Raw genomic sequence first — 17887 nt, forward strand, 5'->3', positions numbered from 1 at the left:
ACTTCTGCAAGTCTGCAAAACAGAAATTATGAGTAAAAATCCAGCACTATAAAACCTGCAAAGAAATAGCGATGGGGGAGTATAGCATGCATATATATATATTATATTTTGATAGATATTTTTCCTTTCACAAAAAAAAGATGGCATTGACATATCTTCTGAAGCAGCTTGTATTTTGTTGTGATTCATGAGAACTTTTTTTTTCATTTTTTTTTGTGGAGAATAAAAGCAATGTTCTGTTTACGTCTTTTCAGGGATGTCACATCTGATTGTGGTTTGGCACAGTATCATGATGCTACTGTTGGTCTTCGAGATGTGAGAGAGCCTTTAACAAAAAGGAAATAGACTGAATATGATCTGCTACAGTACCTGCTTCCAGAGTGCGGTGAGCAGGTGGCAGAGAAGGAGGAGAAACTTCTGGCAGAGCACTTTGCTGTCCTGTTACCATAACAGAGGATGACGAAGTGATTGATCAGTGCTGTGTTCTCAGGATTGCTTCAACAGTGAAGCTGCAGGCTGTGGCCCTGAATGTGGCTGGAGGACTTTCTGCTGAATGTAGGAGCAGACCATGATTAGACTTCTTCCCAAGGCTGTGCTGGATGTATAGGCTTCGCTAGAGAAGCAGCACGACCAACAAAATCAGCATAAGAAGTTGGTAAGAACAGCTGTTTAGCATGAGGGCAACATAAGACTGATGTGTATCAAAGGGCTGACTTTTATTCTCCCACACTATGCAGTTGATGATTGGGCTGCAATGTATTGGCTCACTCAGTGTAATTGTATATTGCTTCGTTTCTCAGTGGGGAAACAATGGAAGAAGAAGGAATGCAAGAAAATATGGATTATATAGATTATGAAAGAAAATAAGTGTTCTTGAGGGCAATCTTTTAAATTTTCCTTAATAATATTTTTTAATTTTTGCCCATTTTTTAGCAAACTTTATTTATAATCTACCTATGCTGCAGGTTGTAATACCTCATGGTGTGATGTTTCACATGTGATAAATCGTCTGACTTTGAAAGACAAGTTGTCCTGAGTTAAGCAGTCCATTGATTCATTGTCACAGTGTTTGGAGAATAATACAACTATCATGCAATTAAGTAGATGTGGAGACAGTGAGCAGTGTTGTCTTCCTCTGATTATCCAGGAAACCATCCACTTACTTTCTGGAACTGCTAGAACACTAGTGTGTAAATGCACTATGAGATCTCAGGAAGGTTATGTGGATCCAGGCTGACAAAGAGATATTTTGTCTCTGGGGATAGTACGAGTGTGTACACACACACCCTACTCTCTCCTAAAGGCCAAAGCTTGTCCAGATCTCTAGCATGCCAGTGACTGCTGTGGTGATGGCTGTGATTTTCTCTCTCCATGTTCCATCAGAACGTCATTAATGCTCATATATGCTGAAATAGCACATGTACCATCGTGACTCCCAGCATGGGTTGGGAAGTCCATTTGATCAGTCTTCAGTTTTGAGGGACCTCAGTTTTAACAACTTGGTTATAAACCCTTGCAAAGCTTCTGGTAAATATCCTCTGCTAGTGTATTGCCATAGAATAATTTAGGTTGGAAGAGACCCTTAAGATCATTGAGTCCAACCATTAATGTAACACTGCGAAGTCCACTGCTGAACCGTGTCCCTGACCACCATGTCTACACATCTTTTAGATACCTCCAGGGATGGCGACTCCACCATTTCCCTGGGCAGCCTGTTGCAATGCTTAATAATTTTTTCCTGTTATCCAGTCTAAACCTTCCCTGTCACAACTTGAGGCTTTTTCCTCTAGTCCTACCACTTGTTACTTGGGAAAGGAGACCAACATCCACCGTCTGGCTTACCTGACTGAGCCGTAGGCATCTGGGGTGAACAGCTTCCAAACAAAAATTTTCATCTGGCAATAGGATGGTATGGCATGCATGTACCTGGGCTTTGATGTTAGATCTAGTGGAGGAACTAAGGAGGGTCTATATATTAACTTAACCTGTGTTAACTTTGTGATATCTATATTTGGGTTAGATGACAGTGGACAGCTTAATAGCATAAGTAACTTTTACCAACTCTGAGTATTGATGCTGACAGGGTATGAGGAAGACCTACAACAGAGCATCTGGGGAGCGTAGGTTTCTCTCTTACACGCAGTAAATCAGAGTTGGAGTGTCTCAGTTGCAAGGAGCGGTGGGACTGCTGACCAGACATCTGGCTCAGCCTGTGCACAGCTCCCCACTGGCTGCTCCAGCCTGGTGGAATTAGATATGAAAGGCTTTGAGCTAGCGATGCCCCATCTGCAGCAGGCTAGTCTGGGCTATCAGAGCTGATGCAGAGACAAGATTTGGCAGTGTAGTCTACTTTGACTTACTAACTTTTGCATAAACTATGTGGAGGCATTAGCTCACGTGTATGCCCTCTTGCGTGGTGTAAATTAATGAAAAATTAATGAGGTGATGCACTTACAAGTAAGAAGTGAACTGATGAAAAAAATGATACTTTGTGTTGAAAGGCATGGATAGGGATAAAACCCAGATATAATGAGAAAGCCAAACTTTGTATGACTGATTTGAAGAGGAATGTGTGTCATTAAATCCTTGAACAATACAAAGTTGTTCATAAATTCTGACACCACTTTTTGCACCTCGTAAGTCAGTAATAGCATAATTTAAGGAAATAATGTTTTGCATACATGTCTGAAGTGGACATTTTTTAAGTTTCACTGTTTCCAGTCCTGACTTTTGATGGAGGACACACAGTAGTAATTTTTGAAGTATTGAATGATAAGAATCACCCTGAGAAATTCTTACTGAAATTACTCATTGCCCTGGAGTTAAAATGGAAATAACAAACGTATCTTTCATCACTCATTTTGAATATTTATTCTTTGTATTTCACTTACTCTAAACAATTTTTTAATCTCTAGGGTTAGATCCTGACTAATCCTTCACTGCGTTAATTTTGCTGGGACGACACGTAAATGGCTGGTGATTCAAAATATGAATAAGGACAGCAGGCTTGGGCTTGCGCTAATTTTGATGAATAAATTTGCCTCGAGAATGACAAGTTGTGTTAGCACTTTTCACTTTATAACATTAGACAGTCACAGATGTTAACTCTGTGCAGAGAATCAGCATTAGGCAGCGTTTGGAACTGCTTATAGGGAACTCTCAGGGAGTTTCAGCAGAAACTCGCTCTTAAAAACCTTCGTCTATTTTTATTCTAGTAAAAGAGTAGTGTGATTGAAAAGCAAAGTGTTGAGAGGAGTTTCACTGTAAGAGCAAAATGTCCTTCCTTCTGTTTTACCCACTGAACTTTTAATAAGGATATTCCTTTACCAGTTCCTTTGAATTTTCTTGGTTCATAGCTGGTGTTAATCACAGAATCACAGAATCGACTGGGTTGGAAAAGACCTCAGAGATCATCAAGTCCAACCCTTGGTCCAACTTCAGTCCATTTACTAGATCATGGCACTAAGTGCCGTCTCCAATCTCAGTTTAAAAACCTCCAGGGATGGTGATGATGGCAGTAATAGTCCTCTGTGTGTGTGGTGGGGGAAAAAAAGTAGTACGCCACTGGTATGAGATTTTTTGCAGTTGTCTTTTGTGGGCTCTTAACAGTGTTACAAAAGGTGCAGTCCTGATTGAGTTCTTGTCTTTTCTTTCTTTTCTTTATTAATTTATTTTGACTTCTGGGAGGAGGAGGGGGTGCTGAGGAAGTTGTGTTGCAGGAAATAGCCACAAGGGAAGAGATAGATGTTAGAATTGTAGTTCTAACGTTGTCTCTGGTTCTATGAGTTGGGTCCTTCTGTCTTGGTCTAGTCAGGGCCCATCTCAGGATGAGAGGCTTGCAATTCTTCCAGTGGATTGTGGGGTTCCAAGGAAAGGGGTGATAGCAACCATAATGGGATAGCTGTTAGTCTCACTTTGTATTGCATTTGCCTTATCAAATGGATTCCTCTTGGTTAATTCACTGAATTAGAGATCCCTGAAAGGGAATAATAAATGGAATACCTCGTTTTCTTGCCATTTGAGCTATACAGATTTTTTTTTTTTTTTTTTTGTACTATGGATTTTTTACCCAGTAAGTGTAGCCATTGTCTGAATCTTAACTTTGTCCTTTGCTGTTGTATGTGAGGCTGGTTGGTTGTCTTTAGCTTAGGGCTCATTGACTAAGTTATCCTATCTAACAAGTCCTTGTTGCTTTTGTTTGGTTTTTAGCTCCTTGACTTTTGAACAGTCCTGCTAACAGGGAGTGGAGCATCTCCCTTATGAAGAAAGGCTAAGGGAGCTGGGTCTCTTTAGCCTGGAGAAGAGGAGACTTAGGGGTGACCTCATTAATGTTTACAGATATATAAAGGGTGAGTGTCATGAGGATGGAGCCAGGCTCTTCTTGGTGACGACCAATGATAAGACTAGGGGCAATGGATATAAACTGAAACACAGGAGGTTCCACTTAAATTTGAGAAGAAACTTCTCAATAAGGGTAACAGAACACTGGAACAGGCTGCCCAAGGAGGTTGTGGAGTCTCCTACACTGGAGACATTCAAAACCCGCCTGGATGCCTTCCTGTGTAACCTCATCTGGGTGTTCCTGCTCCGGCAGGGGGATTGGACTGGATATCTTTTGAGATCCCTTCCAATCCCTGGTGTTCTGTGTGATGCTATGGAAAATTTGAAACATTTTACTGTTTAAAGTTTTTCTGATTCGTGTATGGATGGATCCAGATGTTAGTTATGAATCTGCAGGTTAATGAATAAGACCTTGCTTGACCTATGAAATTTCCTGCTTGGATTTTTGATAAAAAATACAAAGCTTTTTCATTTTTGTCTTAATTTTCCAGAAGAAAACTACATGCTTTGGCAGAATTCAGAGAAGGACTGGAAGACTTAGAGAACTAAAACTTCCTGATTTGAAAAATGTTACTGTCATCCTGCTCCGACGTTATCATCTGGATGTCTGCTGCAAGACTGAGGCTGCTCACCACCTTCAACACTGTGCCGTGATCTTTCCTCCTTTAAGGGAGTGCTGGCGGTAGGGAATCCCTCAAAGTGATCTATTATCAGAGTCGTCATTTAAACGGTGAGTCTGGTTGACAGAGGAGATCTGCCACGTAAAGCAGGTAGAGCCACAGATTTAATGAGATGCTACCCTAGCATTTCTTAACAACATTTTTTGTTTGCACTCAAAATATTTTGGTTTGTAAGTTTGGCTTTTTGGTAAGAAAAGTATATTTGCAGAAGCACATACTTAGACATGCCAAAAAAAAAATCCAACCAAAAAGCGTTTAGCTGAAAGCCTCATTTTCCATAAAAAGTAGATGCAGTGGAAAATTTTCAAGCAGTCCTATATATAACCTTCTTGGATCAAAATTCAGTTGTTGGACTGAGGGAGGCTCACAGAGGTTTTTTGCTGCTTTTGTTAGAGTATCTGTTTTTTCACTCATGACATCTGCCTGCTTTTCCAGCTATATTCAGCCTTGTTATAATTCTTGCTCTTGCATCATTTTGCGTTGTTCAGAATGCTCATTCCCACTGGACTCAACTTGCTGGACTATGTGTAAACAAAGTTTATTTCAAGGGGTGCCATCACTCTTCCTTTTTCATTTTGTCTGGGTTCTAATAAGGAAATGTGAGTAGCTGTATCCACTGAACACTGAATATGCACAAAACTCAGCATCACTGTGACACAGTTCTAAATTCTAAATAAATTTCAGTTCTGAATTGTAAATAAAGCAAGGTAGCTTTGCTTTGGGATGTTGTGGATGCAAACAGTATACGTGAGTTTAAGGGGTAATGGGCTAAGTGCTTGAAAGAGAAGACCCATTGGACAAGCTAAACAGATAAATCACATCAGTCTCAGGAATTCCTGAACGGGGTATAGTTGAAGGCTGAAGAGCTATTCTGGGAAAACACTGCTCATGCTCTCTTCTCTTGGCTTTGACTTGTGGCTGCTTTTTGAAGCAGGATGCTGAGCTAAACAGACCTTTGATCTGAATTGATGTAGCCATCCTTTGGTAAGGAGAAGTGCACTGATAAATGAGTGTGGGCTTTGGCAATCTGGAAATCAGCAAAATTTACCAGAAATGAAACTCCTTCCTCCAAGAAAAGTGAGTGTGGGGATAGATAATTTCAGCTGAATAGGCTGTGTTTCTGGACCCTCAAGCTTTCTGTTGAATTTTTTTTTCATTTACAGCTTCCATTTCTCTTTCATTTCTTCTTATAGTGGTGAGAATTTGCTACAACTGTGTCTTAAATACAATTGTGAGCTTTTTGGTGTTCTTCCGAAGTTGGTGGGTAGAACATTAGTGTCAGACTCCTGTTCAGTGGACTTTGTATTAAGAGAAAGAAGAGAAAACAAAGCAAATATTGAAATTTGGGGAGGAAAATTGTTAATATGACCTACATTAGTTTTAGTATGTGTTATGTTCTGTCATTAGTTCAGTGTTAGAATGCAGTTTGTAGCCAGAATGTATCAGCAACTGGCAACATATGCTGTTTCTTAAGCAAAAGTTGGTTGTTATTCTTTATTGCTTGTTTTGCATTTTAGCAACTCTTACAGAAATATCTTTCCAGATATTTTAAACTTTGTTATTGTGGCAATTTAATTTAGGTCGCTTCATGACTGCTAAGAAATACTATGCTTTTTTAGCCTTCACAGGCATTAATGATCAGATCTGTAAATAAGCATATGCTTAATTTTGGAATACAACAGCTATTTTTTTTCTATATTTTGATAAACTTTTCAGAAGTTTTACAATTACCTGAAGGTAGATATATGTGGTTGTGCTCCTGTGTACTTAAGTTTGCTTGATAGTTATATTGACCAGAATAGATTTTTTTAAAAATTTATTTTCCTGACAGGGTATACATTTTTCCTTCAAATTTTTGCCAGCAGAGTTTGATTATACAACATTGTCAGTAGATGACCAGTGATCTCCTTCTTCCCTGTTATTATCTTAGAGTTACTTTAAATAAATATTTGCAAGAAAATAGCCAGACAATGTTTAAAAGAAATAAATAGTCTGAATGTTGTTGAGAAAGAGACTCATCATGCTAGTACCAAAATTATGGTAGGAAAGAGGACGGAGAAAGGAAAGCACAATATTGAAGTATAAGAGTGAGCTCCTATGGTACCAGCTGTTCACATGTGGAATCCAAGCACTTTTTGAAGCATGCTGCTACCTACTCAATTAACTTTACTTCAAGTAATCATTGTATAAGGAAGAAATTTTATTACCTTAGAATTCATGAGTTGGAAAAAGTAGCAAAAGAAAGTCCACGTTTTCCTAAAAATACGGTGAAAATATGTAAATTCTTTTAAAATGAATTGTGTGAAGTGAAAGGAGAGGTTGTAAACCTCTCCCTGAAGTGTGTCAAGAACAGCGAGAGCAGTGCAACCTCTCTCACACCGTTTGTGTGCCTCAATCTGAGTCTTAGTGTCAAGAAGTGAGAAGCAAGTAGAGCTGCCAAATCTGTCCATTCTTTTGAAACTGGTGGAATTGTGGGAAGTAATTGGGTGCAAAATAAATGTGTTCACAAGTAACTGGACTGAGACTATTACATTTCTTTCATTTAAGTAGTAGGTAGTAGCTACTTAAACTTCAAGGAAAAGCAAAGATTGCACTCTGCAAAACTTTCTCATGCAAACTAGTCTGTCCTCAAGATCCTGGTTATTTTGAAGTCTGTTTGCTTGAGAAAAGGTTTGTCAAATCTGGTCTTTAAATGGGAGAAGGGATGAGGAAACAACAGATAAAATCCCATTTGCAGTGGGAATTAACTTTTGGGAGTGTGGGGCAGAGAATGAACAATTAATATCACCATTTTTCAATGTTCAGTACTATCAAAACTGTTTTTCTTATAGGTGACCCTATATTGGCTCAAGATTTGTAAAAGAGTCAGTGAAGGAAAATGCTATGATAAAATGCGTACAAATACATACCAAAAATACAAAATGCCAAAATCCAGAGAGTTAAGGGATATATCTTCCACAGGCTTAGGAAATGATGAAGGTAAATTGAAAAAGTGTTTCTGTGCTTAAAAAGTCTAATTGCCATCAAGTATGTCAGTCTCTTGTCTGTTTTATACAGCTGTTTATGCTATTTCACTAATGGGTTTGAAACAAACAGTATTTTTAAAAGAGTCACTAATTTGGATGGGGATATAAGAAATGGTTGTTAGTTTTATGGGCACTAAAGCTGAGTATCATAACTGACACTTTTAAATAAGTTGCTTCAGTCTCTCTGTAAAACAAAATTATTTCAATAAGCTTAGTTTTGAAATTACCAAATGTAGAGTTGGTTAAAAATACCTTCCATAATACGATGCATGGAGATTAGGTTAGACTGTGTTACAGAATAATGTGATAATAATGATTTCCTTAAGAGAGTACAAAAGCAGCATCTAAGTTTCAACTGACGTTTATTGACACACAGCATCAGTTGGGAGCCCCATCAAACTTCCTATTCTTTTCTGTTTACCACCTCCTGCTTTTATTTACAGTCAGCATAACTGTTAATTAGGCTTAGGTAGAGCCAGTTCTCCTTAGAACATCTCTTGTCTTCCTGGTGATGGCCCCATGAGGTGACCATGTACACGCAGTCTGTGAGTGAATTAATCTTTAACTCATTAATTTCAGTGCCTGACTGAAATGTTTAACTGCTGGCTTGGTTTCCTACTCAGCAATTTGTATTTGGCGAACTGCGGGCCTCGGCTCGCATTGACTCCAATGTCATGAACACACCCCAGGGAGCTCTCAGCATCTCATCGTTACCTCACTGGAAATCATATTTTCTGGTAGTTTTTAGTTTGCTATGATTTGACCAGAATGCAGATGGCTTCTTGGTGACCTCCAGGTAAATGCTCTGTCAGTGAGGTCATTTACCTGGTCTTCATTGCACTTTTGCAGAATAAACTTACTCCTGCACTTCCTCAACTGTCTCTGTCACACGATATCTGAATGCAACATTTTGCAAAATATCTCATATAAAGGTGCAATGCCGGGGTCTCACAAGGGGTACCTTGTCGGGAGTCATGCTATTTTAGAGTCTCACCAACCTCAGCCAGACCTTGTGATGATATGAAGCTGTTTATAGCCACAGCCTGAATGCCAGAGGTGGTGGTTGTGGTGCACTTCTCTCACAGCACGGCTTGTTTACTAGAAAATAAGGAAGTTGCAGTTATATTTGCAGGAAAAATTCAGGAGCATGATTCAGACATCTCCTGCTCAAGTCTACAAGGGATGCTAGAAGTGCCCTGAGAGGTGTGAGCTCATCTGTGCAGCTCACTGGGGTGTTAGAAATCTGGTAATTTCAGTGTTAATGGTGTGTTTGTTTTATGTGAAGCCTAAGAAGAGGAAGACTGGGCCCCTTATCTGCACAGTCAACTGTAGGTAATGTCTTAAAGTGATGACCAAGCTCCTCACTTTTGCCAGAATGCCATTTATTCCTTCTTCATCCTCTGGCTGAGGAGTAGCCAAACTCTAAAGACCTAAACATAGGTTATAAGTGCATGTATGGAAAGCCATAAAGTACGTACTGTGGTAGTGTGAGCATTTTCATAATTTAATGAGAGCTTTACTGATAAAAATTCACTGCTTCAGTTTAAAAAATAAGCAATAATAATTGTGAAATAAAAAAACCGAAAACAACAGAAACAACAAAAACACACCCAAACCACCCAACCGATAGTTTAGTCCCTGGAATACATCTAACTTTTGTACTGGAAAAGTACCTCAAAGTAGCATGACTTTCTCTCTTCAGTGGGAAGTATTTGTGCTGATCTAACACATTTAATGGCGGGGCAACTGTATCCCAGTGTCTCATTTTTTGTGGATAGGCAGACACAGGTGAAGTAACTTAGTTTTAAAGGAATTAGAAACCCTAATTCCTTTAAATCAAGTTCCTAAGACATCCAGGTGTCCAGGATGCTCAGAAAATAGAGACAAAAATCAAAAAAGAGAAAGTGAATATCTGCTACTGCTGGGTCCTGGCTTTGGAGGGTTAGTGATGATGCAGTGCTGTGACAAAAAATCAATGAAAGAGTACCAGGGAAAGTTTCCGCCATCTACAATTGTAAGAAGCCAATGCTGACTGATTCTGGGGAAAGTCAGCACTGAGAGGAAAAGGTGGGTATCTCTTCAAAGCATCTTGACTACTTCTGTGTATTTTATAATTGAAGGACAAAGAGACAAAAGATGCTGGGAATGTTTTCTAGCAGTTGTTGGCCCTTCAGCAGTGTTTTATATGTACTGTTTAAGGCATCTTTTTTAAGCAGAAGCTCCTTTACTATTCGTATGCTGTCATCTTTCAAATCTCATCAAGGCAGCACCAGTATTTGTTTTGCACAGATTTCCTTTGACATACAGCCTCAGTAAGTATGGAAATTGCAACTTAAATCTCTCTCTCTTTTTTTTTTTTTCTTCTTGCAAAGCAATGCAGTGCCCAAATTCACTGAATTTCAACTTTTATTTTTTCTTAATGTTGAAAGACAGATATGCAAATTTTGCTAACAATATGCATGGTTAAGTTTAGCTGTAAATTCTAGTCAGGGATTTCTGCTTTGTTTATTGTCCAAGTCAATATGTCTGTGGAGAAAACCTCCTGCTGTGCAGGAATACATAGTCAGCGACTTGGGGAAGTGGAAATTTTAATTATGAGATTATGAGAGTTTATTCTGGAAAAAGGTAAAGTAAATCAAGCACTTTTTTTTTTCTCTTTTTTTCTTTTTTCTTTTTAAAAAATATGACTTCAGCTAAAAGAAATACAGTATATATGGTTTGCTTTGACACTATTATTAGACAAACCACTTGATTTTTCTTTAACCTGGTCATCTGTGTAGCTGAGGAGGTCTGAAAGAAAGTAGAGGTCATGAATAAATGATGCACTTCTTAAACTTGCAGGGTACATAGTGACATAAATGAAATAAAAAACAAGTATGAAGAAAAAATGTATAAACACATGTATTGTTGAGAATATCTTCATTAAAATATAATTTACCCTATGAAGATATTAGTATCATGTTGCCTGAAAGATGCAGATTTCCTTTGTTGCTTTCTCATAAGTTTTGATTTTCTGCATGTGTAGCAGTGAAGTATCTTTGTACAAGGTTTCTGAGTGAAAGGAAAAAATTATTGCAGGGCAATACGTGTTATAAATGATATACAAACATATTCTCATGTTTATAACAGAAAGCTCTCCAAGATATTAATTACTGGAGTGGTTCCAATTTCTTCAGTTTTTGTAAGTCATTTACATGGAATACATTTTATCTGGCTAGCTACATTAAAAAGCCCTCACTGCATGCGAAGACAGTGTTTCTCCTGCCTGCTCAGAGTATATGTAACGCTGTAACGATCTGCATTCCTCCTAGTGGGTCAATGCATATTTCCCCTTTCGAAGCCTGTTCAACTGTAATATGAAGAATGTATTATGATAATTCTACAATGGATGATAGTTATTAGATTTACTCTAAGCTAATAAAACTTTAAAAAATTGTGTTATGGCTGATATTTGGGTTGCATGACTTTCATCACATGTGTAGGCATATTCTTTTTTTTTGTTTGCATCTGTGTGGGACTGATCCATGACCTGAGCTTGTAGTTTCTACAGTAATACAAATGGTACGTGATAATTACGTATGAAAAAAGACTGGCAGCTTTTCTGAGCCTGTAGGTAGGTTCAGGACAAGCAATTACCTGTAACTTCCCCCATACTCTGTGTTTCTACAATGCAAGTGCTCTTCTAATGCTTTTAGTGAGTCTCGTTAAATGGTCCTATGTGAAGAACTGTATTTATGGTAGAGTGGGAGTTTTTTCTGAGTCATTGGTGCATCAAAACTTTCTTTGTAATATTCTTCTGCTCGCCTGATGCAGCGAGACAGGCACCAGAGAGGTGTGTATGCTGATGCCGCGTGGTAACGATCCTTGAGCCCGAATCCTGAGGGGTGTGGAGGTTGCTTGTTTCCTGTAGGACTGAGTGGGAGTTTAAGTTCCTAAGTAGGATTTAGGAGCCTAAATTCCTTGGAATTCTCCATGAATGAAACATAGTTGCAATATAACCCTTTAATTCTCCACATATCTCTGCATTCTTCCATGCATGTTCTTTGTTGGCTGTTTACTGTTAAATGGCAATTTGCTTGCTTAATTATGATTCTGTTTTGGGATATACTTCTTCCTAGTCTTATCCTCTATTTCTTTGGACTGTCTGTCCCTTTACAGCTCTTTCCACTCTTACACTTTGCATACCTAATAAAGGCACTAGCACACTTAATTTCCAATTACTAACTTCCCTTTCAGATTGGCATGTATGAAACATAAGACCTTTGGTATTAATGGAGCTAACTACCTTGTAAAGATGCTCTAAAAAGAATCATTTAGGCTCAAAATTGACAGGGATTTGACTATTTTGTCTGCTCAGTCTGTTTTTTGACCAATGTGTGCCCCATATGCAAGTTACATATTAGCCAAATTGTGCTTTGACTGACAAAAAGGGTAGGGCTAGGGGTACGTGCCACAGATAGTTAAATAATGCAAAACTGTATGTCAGTCTAATGCTTTTGTAACTGAAATGACTCTGCTGGTTGCTCTTCTGAATCTAGTAACAGTAAATCAGGGCATAAATCAATCTTTCCTCTGGCTGTGTGTTAGGTAATAGATACTGTGCATGATCTGACTTCTCTGTTCTGTAGCTCACTACACAGGTTATCTGTAACTGAAGTGAATAATGACAGCATAGCTCTTACTTCCCATGTTAGATTTTTAGCTTCCACAGTACAATTTTCCTTAAAGTGTCTCGGAAGTGGAGAGGAATGAAAACAGACATAAACAAGGTCTACCCTCTTTCAATTGCACTGCGTTCTTTTTTTTCATGTGATCATGAACCAAGTTTTCCTCAGGACCACAGTGGTCGTCAGCAAGAGGATCCCTTGCTCTGTGTCCTGGTAGACCTAAGTGGCTGGAAGAAAGCAAATAACCTGGAGATGTTGGCTTCCGCAGCCACCCAAATGATGCACTGGACAAGTGTCAGTAGGACCTCTAGGGGGTTGGTGAGGGAAACAGAAAGCTTCTAGGCCTAGGAGGAGTAGGGAAAGGGTGAACAAGTGGAGGTGGGGGGTTCTGATTCTTTCATCACAGTGTGTATTGTACCACACTCTTTTTTTTAAAAGGTAAGTAAAGTTATACCAGGGGAAGGAGAATGCAGGGAGGGGCCTCCAGCCTCTGGGTGGGGTCACAGCAATGTCTTACCTGTGTAGCTTATGGACTTTGACAGAGAAAGCCTAAGAGCACACAATGCTGAGGGTACATAGCCCACCAACCACACAGGAAAGAGGAAATCACCCTGTCAAGGATGGGTGCAGCTAAATGGATGGAAGAAAGAGTTTCGGAAGGGCAGTGAATGAGGTACTCTGTGTTGCTGTTGCTTCACTGCAAAATAGTTTCACTTCAGCGTTGTTTGCAAGAATAAAGCTGATTTATGAGAGTAAATTGGTTTCTGGACTAATACCAGTCTTTTTCTCAGTTAGTGGTATATGAACAGTTTTCATACAATCCCAGTTTTGCCACAGTTCTGGCTATGAGTAATCTTAGTGAATTATAAATAATACTAACATAGTAAAAAAAGTTTCAGAAGTAGGATACAGTTTGCAATAGTGGTTTAAGCACTTGGATATCACAGCCTGCTTTTTGCTTGTGAAACTTGTTTTCTTTCTGTATATTCAATAAAAGAACATTAATTAAAGAGATTAATGCAATTGACTTCCTGTAGCTCAGAGATTCATGTTGCTTGGCTAATCAATGGCCATGAGTGTTGCATGTCTCAGTAGTTAGAAACACTTTGTTTTATTTGTGCTGGTTTTCATCACAGGGCACCATCACTTGTACTGAGGAGCACCCCAGGTGGACCATGGCCCTTGCGCTCCCCCTCCGTGAGGTGTGCTTTCAAAGGGCCAAATCTATTGACACATTAGTGCAAGGCCTAAACATGTTCCATAAACAATCTCATAGGATCAGAGAACAACTGAACTGGAGACAATAAGAATATGGTAAAGTAGGTTAGGAATAGGTACGATGTTGGTAATCCTCGAGAGACGCTGTAACCCTTTCTGTGGTAGCATGGCTTCTTCCAGTCTTCAGCTGTGGGCTTGTTGCCTAATGCCATATGATAAGTCTATGTATTTAATTATGAACCTTTTATTTAAAAGCTATTAGCTACTCTCAAACCAGTCAGTATTGTTAACTTTTTACTTAAGGATGCTGATTGGAAATGGAAGATGTTTGTACTTGGTCATCTTGTCTCCTGGTCAGGTGCATCTGGGAACTCTCAATCTATAGAATCTCTTCTTAAAATAATCTAAATCTTTCTGAATGTCAAATGCAACCAACTGAAATGTCCAGAGATTGAAAGATTTAAAATTATTTTTACACTAATCTAAAAATCACAGCACATTTTTACATAGAAGTGTTGGTGCCTCCCACGCACAGGATTTTTTTTTTGTGGATTTAATGTAGTGTAAATAACCATTTTTTAGATGGGAATGCAGAATATAAGTGGCTTGTCGACTGATATGATATTTTCACCTCTATGTGTTACTACAGTAGCATGTTAGTACTGTATTAATCAGTGCTGGTGAGAGATTACTCTGGTGGAAAACATGATCATGGGATTTGACCTCCTTGGAAGCAAGGGCTTTGCCAGGTCATGAAAAGCTACATATTCAGCTCATGACTAGTGTAGAACTCTTTTTCTGTCATAACTGAAATACTGACACCTGGTTTGCACTTAAAAGTGTTATCAAGGAGGCCTGTCAGGGAGGGATATGATTTTTTTGCTGACATAGCTATGCCAGCAAAAGCCCTAGTGTAGAAGCTGTGTAAGAAGTTCTTTTACCAGTACGTTTTACTTCTCTTGGGGGATAGGTATAAGATGCTTGGGAAGAGGAGTTTTGTTAGTATAATTTCTATATTAACCTTTCTTGTGTAAATCAGCTGTAGGCCTCATCCTGCAGGGACTCATATGCAAGTTTGTCACTGCACACAGAGACGATATATCATAGACTATGCTTACATTGCTCTGAAGAACGACCTCTAGAGTAACTCTAAGAATAGTATGTGATCTCTGTCTCCTGTTCATATTCTGTCTGCAGGGTTGTTTTACAGCTGCAAGTTGCGTGAATAATGCCTGGCAATGCATGAATTTTTGTGTTTAGCACCTGTCCTGTTGGTGGTTCTAGTACTAAACAGTTTTGAGGCCACAATTCGGAGACAGTATAGGCATAACCATTGTTTAACTGAACTACTTGCAGGAAAAAAGGAGGCTGGATGCAGGTACGACAATGAAAAGGAAGGAAGGAAGGAAACCCTGGCAGCAGCGCCTGTGATGTGCAACACACAAACTAAAGGATGAGAAGTACAAAAGTGGAAGCTTCCTTCAGTGAGTCACTTCCAGAAAAAAAAAAAAGCACGTGGAAGCACTTGGTGGATCAGGATTGTCCTTTTCTGATACTACATGCAGTGCCACAAACCACAAGTAGCTCTTAAGAAATTGTTAGTGAAGCAGAAGAGTAGAAATGGTGTGAGTGAACTCAGATTACAACTTGAAACCTTCCCTGTCTTTTAAGATGCAGTTCTTGTATGGCTCTTTAATTATCTTTCGCTTAGACGTTATACCTTAGTTGAAAGTGACCACCTAAAGAGTGGGCTCTTAGTGTTTGTCTGCAGGAAAGACTCCCTTTTCACTGATGCAGAGAGAGACCCTAACTAGAAATTGCAGCTAGCCTTGAGCATATGCATATTTGGTATTGGTTCAAGTTATTTCCTTTCGTCAGAAATGAAGGCTGGAGCAGATACCAGAATACACTATTTGCACCAGGAGAAATAATTTCGCATTACACTCTGCAGGAATTTGGACTTGTGTTTTTTTGAGCTTGAAACAGGAATAGCTTGAACTAGCTAGGTGATGTTTTATTTGAGACAAAGGTTTCCTTTTTTCTCAAAGGTTTTTTTTCAAGAGATGCGGAAAACTCATTTCAGATAATACTGCCAGAGCTCTGTGGTCCTGCACTGAGGTTGATTAATCAGCCAAGGTTAAAGGAAATGGGTGTTTTCACTTCAGGTCCTAGAGACTTACTTTGTAAATGCATGAATGTGTAGGCTTGTAGTCTCTCTGACGGATGAATCTAGTCTTGAGGATGGTAACTACAGGTAGAACTGTGGCATTGGATGCGATCATAATCACAAAAGGGAGATATTCTGAGGTACAGAAATTGCAAATTCAGTCCCTGCTGTTAGCAGTTCAGCCACAGGGGCCATTTAACAAAAGATCCCTGAGTTAATGATTGCTGTTCTATGACAGGGATATTGGACTTATTATACACTGAACACGAAGGTCTCTGATCCATTTCGTGCCTTGTTTCCTGCTTGGGTTTCAGCACCACATGGTGATAACTGTCTGCTTCATGCAGGAAAGCATTCTGCTGTGATATCAGTGAGTGATAGTATCAGAAGAACATCCATTTTTCTATGAATTTAAACTATTGCCGCAGTTAGGTGCAATTATTGAGAATCCCTGTAGAGTTGTACAAAAATGTTGTCTCTGTCCAAAGATGTTGATTCTGGAATATAGCAGTGCCTGTCTATGACATTCTTAGTTTGGGGTCTCAGTGGCCGCTATAAATTGTGCCCTGGAAAATGGTTACTGGGACTATAAAGTGTAGTGCTGCATTTCAAGCTCTATTTTAAGTACCAGTGGATTTGTCAAACTATATATACAATTTAAATCAAATTTATGTGGTGAAAATATGTTGAAGATGAACCAGTGGAAGAAGACGACTTCATAACAAAGAATATTGACTTTGCATATTAACTTCATTAACTGAATGCTGTCTCTCGTGTATTGGAAAATTGTTCAAGTGAGAATAATAGCTTTTGAACTACTTACAGGCTAATAGGTAGTGATTGTAGTCACTAAGACTTTGAATAGCTGTGACTGTTGATTACACAGATTAAATGTGAGTGCAGTTTTCAATATGGCTGATTTTCCAAAACCTCATTTTCTGTCCTTCCTTTTGACTTTCATGGCTAATGACACTGACTTCTAATGCATATTAAATTCCAGGAGTGGGAAATTAAATTCCTCTTCCTCCATCTCATAGTAGAGACACGAGTGCAGAAGCATGCCATAAGCTTTTAAATTGTTCAAGATTGAAGCTATGTTAGTCAAATGTAAGATTGCATTAGTCGTAATTTCCATACAGTGGGACATGCTCTGTTTAAACAGCTGATTGGTTATAGGTGTTTGTATTATTCATAGCACTAATTTTTCAGGCACTCCACCCCTTATGTTTTTTTCTCCTCATATCTGGACAGTCTGCGTCTCTTTGCATACACTGTGATTTCACAGTGAATGCTGGTTCCCAAGTTCTTTCTCTATTCTATCCTTTTTTTTTTCCTCTTTTTTTTTTTTTTTTCTCCAGGGCCTAATTATGAAACAGCTTCAAATAAATACAATTTTTTAACAAAAAACATTCTGCTTCCTGTGAACAATGGGCTGAATTTTTCTCTTTATTCTTGGGGAGTTCTTATTCAGTTGGAGTGCTTTGCAGTTGGCTGGGCCTGAGATTTCTGGGAGCTGTAATTGTGTCTCATTAATTCTTACAGTAATGTAGGGTAACTATAAGGAGCATGCAATTAGTGCTCTGGTCAATGAATAGAGCAGTTAATCAGCAGACAAAGGATGGGGCTCAGGACCTATTAGGCTGAAAGGAAGTGTTACTATTGTCACAGGCGGTAGGAATGCATGCAGACATGCCTTAAAGTTGAACTGTTTAAGGGGACTGTGTTTGTCTTTTTGCTAAACCAGTTTTCCTACCTATTCCACTGCTAGAGAGAGATTCATTTAAGGTT

The 17887-nt window shown here is 38.9% G+C and overlaps 1 long non-coding RNA gene across 2 annotated transcripts in view; it reads left to right on the forward strand.

The window, feature by feature from the left end:
• The first annotated feature begins 260 nt into the window (after positions 1–260).
• LOC139827296 (uncharacterized) overlaps positions 261–17887 on the forward strand; it is a 109451-nt gene continuing 91824 nt past the window's right edge. The window contains exons 1-3 of one of the 2 annotated variants that reach the window (XR_011737778.1): positions 261–655; positions 4210–4349; positions 4833–5071. This is a non-coding gene — a long non-coding RNA (uncharacterized lncRNA). Of the gene's footprint in view, positions 656–4209; positions 4350–4832; positions 10384–17887 lie in introns of those variants that run through there. The other variant, XR_011737777.1, reaches the window with a different exon arrangement.

Source organism: Patagioenas fasciata, chromosome 2, assembly GCF_037038585.1.
Source record: "Patagioenas fasciata isolate bPatFas1 chromosome 2, bPatFas1.hap1, whole genome shotgun sequence".
NCBI classification, from domain to species: domain Eukaryota; kingdom Metazoa; phylum Chordata; class Aves; order Columbiformes; family Columbidae; genus Patagioenas; species Patagioenas fasciata.